Here is a 5,324-nt window from a genome sequence, read left to right on the forward strand (position 1 = left end):
GACCAGTGATTGAACTCACACCCTCAGCAGTGAAAGTGTAGAGTCCTAACCACTGGACTGCCAGGGGATTCCCACTGATCTTTTATTTAAAGTTATATTGAGGGACTTCCCTGGTGGTCCAGAGGTTAAGAATCCGCCTTCACATGCAGGGGACTCAGGTTCAATCCCTGGTGGGGGACCTAAGATCCCACGTGCTGTGGGGCAACTAAGCCCTTGGGCCATACACAGCTAGAGAGCCTGCGTTCTGCAGCTACAGAGCCCACATGCTCTGTGGAGCCGGCTGCCACAACTAGAGAGAAGCCAGTGCGCCGCAACAAAAAAAGATCCCGCATGCCACGGCTAAGACCTGACCCAGCCAAAGATTTAAATAAATAAATAGTTATACTGAGGTATAATTCAAATGTCATACAATTCATCCATTTGATATGTACCATTCAATGGCTTTTAGTATAGTCACAAAATTATATATCCATCAACATGATTTTAGAACATTTCATTAATACAAAAAATGAAACCTCACACCCCTTAGCTATCACTCCCTAATCTCCCATTCCTCCAGGCCCTGGAATCATACAGTATTTGTCCTTTTGTGATGGGCTTCTTTTACTTAGCATAATATCTTTAGGGTTCATTCATGTTGTAGCATGGGTCAAAATTTCCTTCCATTTTAAGGCTGAATGATATATCACTGTATGTATATACCACATTTTGGTTTTCCATTCATGTGTCAGTGGACGTTTAGGTTGCTTCCACCTTTGGCTAGTGTGAACAGTGCTGCTATGAACATAGGTATACAAATACCTCTTTAAGACCCTACTCTCCCAGACCAGCTGAGGCAGCAGCCAGAGCATGCCCTCTCCCACCTGCCCACCCTCGCTGCCCTCCACTCGCCCCGGGGTCTGTTTCGCCCTTCCTGCCCCCCCCTCTTCCCCCCCTCCCCTGTTCTCACAGCTCCCTAGGGGCTCAGCTTTGGATTCCCCCCCCCCCCCCCCCCCCCCCGCTCTGGAGAGGCCCCCTTGCCTTCCCGCCAGCCCCTATTGTTCCGCCCCAGCCTCCTGCCCTTCCCCTTCCCGCCGGCTCTTTTTTTCCCCAGTCCTCTCGCGCCTGCAGTTTTTGGCTTTCACCCCCACCAATGACCAAAGACTTGACCACTCAGAGTCCAGCTCCTCAGAACACTGCTCGACATGGACACCGGTGTGAATGAAGGTGGATTAAATGTCACTCTCACCATCCGGCTACTTATGCATGGAAAGGAAGTTGGCAGTATCATCGGGAAAGAAAGGAGAATCAGTTAGGAAGATGCGCGAGGAGAGTGGTGCACGTACCAACATCTCAGGAGGGAATTGTCCTGAGAGGATTATCACTTTGGCTGGACCCACTAATGCCATCTTCAAAGCCTTTGTATGATCATTGACAAACTGGAAGAGGAAATCAGTAGCTCTATGACCAGTAGCACAGCTGCCAGTAGAGCCCCAGTCACCCTGAGGCTGGTGGCCCCTGCTGGTCAATGTAGCTCTCATTGGGAAAGGTGGTTGCAAGATCAAGGAAATAGGAGAGAGTACAGGGGCTCAGGTCCAGGTGGCAGGGGATATGCTCCCCAGCTCGACTGAACAGGCCATCACTCTTGCTGGCATTCTGCAATCCATCACTGAGGGTGTGAAACAGATCTGCGTGGTCATGTTGGAGACTCTCTCCCAGTCCCCCCCACCAAAGGGTGTGGCCATCCCATACTGGCCCAAGCCTCCAGTTCTCCGGTCATCTTTGCAGGTGGTCAGGACAGGTACAGCACAGAGAGGGACAGTGTGAGCTCCCCACACCACCCTGTCCATGTGCCTCAATGCTGACCTAGAGGGACCGCCTCTAGACGCCTATACCATTCAAGGACAGTATGCCATTCCACAGCCAGATTTGACCAAGCTGCTCCAGTTGGCAATACAACAGTCTCATTTTCCCATGACACATGGCAACACCGGATTCAGTGGTATCGATGCATCTGCTCACACTACTTTTCATGAACTCACAGCTCCCAATGATTTGATTGGCTGCATAATTGGGCGTCAAGGCGCCAAAATCAATGAGATCCATCAGATATCTGGGGTGCAGATCAAAATTGCAAACCCAGTGGAAGGATCTACTGATAAGCAGGCTACCATCACTGGATCTGCTGCCAGCATTAGCCTGGCTCAATGTCTAATAAATGTCAGGCTTTCCTCGGAGACAGGTGGCATGAGGAGCATCTAGAACAATGCAGATTCATCCATAATCCCTTTCTACTGTTCATCACTACCCGTGATCCATCTGAGTACAGTCAGCAATTCCAGGTTTTAAATAGTTTGTAAATTTTCAGTTTCTACACACTTTATCATCCACTCGTGATTTTTTAATTAAAGCATTTTAATTCCTTTCTCTGTTCAGCTGCTAATGCTGAGATCCATATTTAGTTTTATAAGCTTCTCCTTGTTTTTTGCGTTTTTTTGGCTCATGAACTTTTTGTCTGTCATGGAAATGTGAGTGGAATATTAATACATTTCAGTTTAGTTCTGTAATGTCAGGAATTTTTCAAAAAAAGTTAAAAGATGGACTGGAGCTTTTTCTTTGTGAATAGAAACCGGACTCTACAGTGGTTAAAAAAAAAAAAGGACCCTGCTTCCAATTCTTTTGGGTGTATACCCAAAAGTGGGATTTCTGGATCATATGGTAATTCTATTTTTAATTTTTTGAGGAACAGCCGTACTGTTTTCCACAGTGGCTCTACCATCTTACATTCCCAGCAACAGTGCCCAAGGGTTGCATAATTGGGTTGTCTTTTTATTGTAATTTATATAATGTGGGTACAAGTCCCTTAACAGGATATGATTTGCAAGTATTTTCTCCCACTCTATAGATTATCTTTTCACTTTCTTGAACAACAAAAGTTAAAAATTTTTTTTCATGCAACATGGCATGTGGGATCTTTGTTCTCTGACCACAGATTGAACCCATGCCCCCTGCAGTGGAAGTGCAGAGTCTTAACCACTGGACTGCCAGGGAAGTCCCAAAAGTTTTAAAGTTTGATGATGTCCAGTTTACCTATTTTTTATTTTGTTGATTGTGCTTTTGGTATCATATTTAAGAAACCACTGCCTAACCCAAGGTCATGAAGATTTATGCCTAAGTTTTCTTCTATAAGTTTTGTAACTTTAGCTCTTACATAGTCTTTCATACATTTTTTAAAGTCATTTGATTTTTTGTTGTTGTTGTTTGCATATGGTGTGAGGTAGGGGTCCAACTTCATTCGTTGCATAAGGATATCCAATTGCCCCAGTTGTATCGAAAGACTACTGTTTCCCCCACCAGTTTGCTTTGGCATTCTTGTCAAAGATCAGCTGACCACAAATGTAAGGATTTATTTTTAGACTCATGATTCTAGTCCATTGCTCTATGGACTAGAGCATGAGGCAGTCTATCCTCATGCCTTGATTACTGTAGCTTTGTAGTAGGTAAATTTTGAAACTGGGAAGTGTGATTCCAATTCTGTCCCTCTTTTTCAAGACTGCTGATACTGATCTTTTAGATTTTTGGTGTATGGTTATTCAGATACCATCCTCAAATACATCAACTGTAATCCAACACAATTTTCTCCATCTTAACCTTATGAATACTATGAGAGACCTAGTCATATGTTTTGCTGAAAACAACACTCTAGGGGACTTCCCTGGTGGTGCAGTGGTTAAGAATCTGCCTGCCAATGCAGGGGACACCGATTCAAGCCCTGGTCCAGGAAGATCCCACATGCCACGGAGCAAATAAGCCCACGTGCCACAACTACTGAGCTGGTGCTACAGAGCCCGTGAGCCACAACTACTGAGCCTGTGTGCCACAACTACTGAAGCCCATGTGCCTAGAGCCTGTGCTCTGCAACAAGAGAAGCCACTGCAATGAGAAGCCCACTCACTGCAAGGAAGAGTAGCCCCCACTCACTGCAACTAGAGAAAGCCCGCGCACACCAATGAAGACCCAACGCTGCCAAAAATAACTAAATGAATAAATAAATTTTAAAAAATCAACACTCTGCCTATTTCATTGATCTGACACACAAATTTAATAAAACTTTGAAATAAGTGAGAGGAATTTTGCGTACTTAATTCTTTGCCAAAAACATCAGCATCCTGGTGATCATCAAATTCTTTTCCATGTCTTCACAACCATGTAGTGACTTATTCTAAAATTCTGCTGGGGAATAATGTCAAACAAATGAGTGGATCATTTCTGAAATCTGCCCTTTTCCCCTTCTGCAAACTTTGCTCGTATCTGCCTCTTTCTGTTCTCTAACCATCTCGCAATATCTATGATGTCTCTGTGACTACGAAGCTACTAGAATTGCCCCTAATTTCATGGGCACAGAGGAGGAGCTCACAGAATGCAGTCATGTTTTACCAACACGGATTGTATGCTATCTCAGTTTTGTGATTCGGCTCCACATCTGCCAGGAGGATGTAGGAGGCAGCACAAAATCATTTAAAGTACAGCATGTGCATTCTGCTAAAGTTGAAAGTTTTTATACAGAGATTGAGTCTGTTCTGAGAAAATGTTTCATCAGATAATGAGGGTCTCCATGGCAGCCTTCTCCCCACAGAGATATCCTGCAGAGGATAATTTAATAACAGCTAGAAATCCGCTATACCCAAGTTGACAGAGAAAAGATAACACCTACCCCCAAGAAATATAGTGTCATAGAGAATAATGCTTTTTCTCTCCACAGCCCATAAGGTTGTTTGCAGATATGTCCCTAAGCCATGCCACCACTTGAAGTCACCATCAACCATTGCTTTTTACAAAATGATAAGAAAAAAGATGTAGAAAAGGAAAAGGAAAAACCAGGCAGGAATTACTGAGATCGACCAGGACAAATAGTATTGAGTTACACAGATCTAGGTGCAGCCTGAATTACATGTAATAACATTTAATTTTTTAGTATTATCAGGGATGTTTCACCTAAGTAAACTTCTATTTTATTGAAGCTTAAACTTATAAGCACCAGCACATTTTAGACCTTTTCTTGATGACTTGAGGTCTTTTCTATAAACACATGTTGTTGAAATGCCTTCAGGTTTAATGAACTGCTTAGGATTATCTGGTTTACACTAGAATGTCTACTGAGTTACTTGGTTTTTCATATTGTCTCCTCCTTTGTCAGCTGCCCTTCTTGGTTATCAGCATACCAGTTCCTAGTAGTGCCTGTTAATTTAACTACTTCCAATTTGTTATGGGCTGGATGACCATATCACCAGGTTTATTAGAATTTATCAGACTTATTTCTAAAGAATATCTGTGTGTGTGTGTGT

At 43.6% G+C, this 5,324-nt stretch overlaps 1 pseudogene; it reads left to right on the top strand.

The window, feature by feature from the left end:
* The first annotated feature begins 1,184 nt into the window (after positions 1 to 1,184).
* LOC103070644 (poly(rC)-binding protein 2-like) lies at positions 1,185 to 2,241 on the top strand (annotated as a pseudogene).
* The last annotated feature ends 3,083 nt before the right edge of the window (positions 2,242 to 5,324 follow it).

Source organism: Lipotes vexillifer, unplaced genomic scaffold (assembly GCF_000442215.2).
Source record: "Lipotes vexillifer unplaced genomic scaffold, Lipotes_vexillifer_v1.1 scaffold408, whole genome shotgun sequence".
Taxonomy (NCBI): Eukaryota; Metazoa; Chordata; class Mammalia; order Artiodactyla; family Lipotidae; genus Lipotes; species Lipotes vexillifer.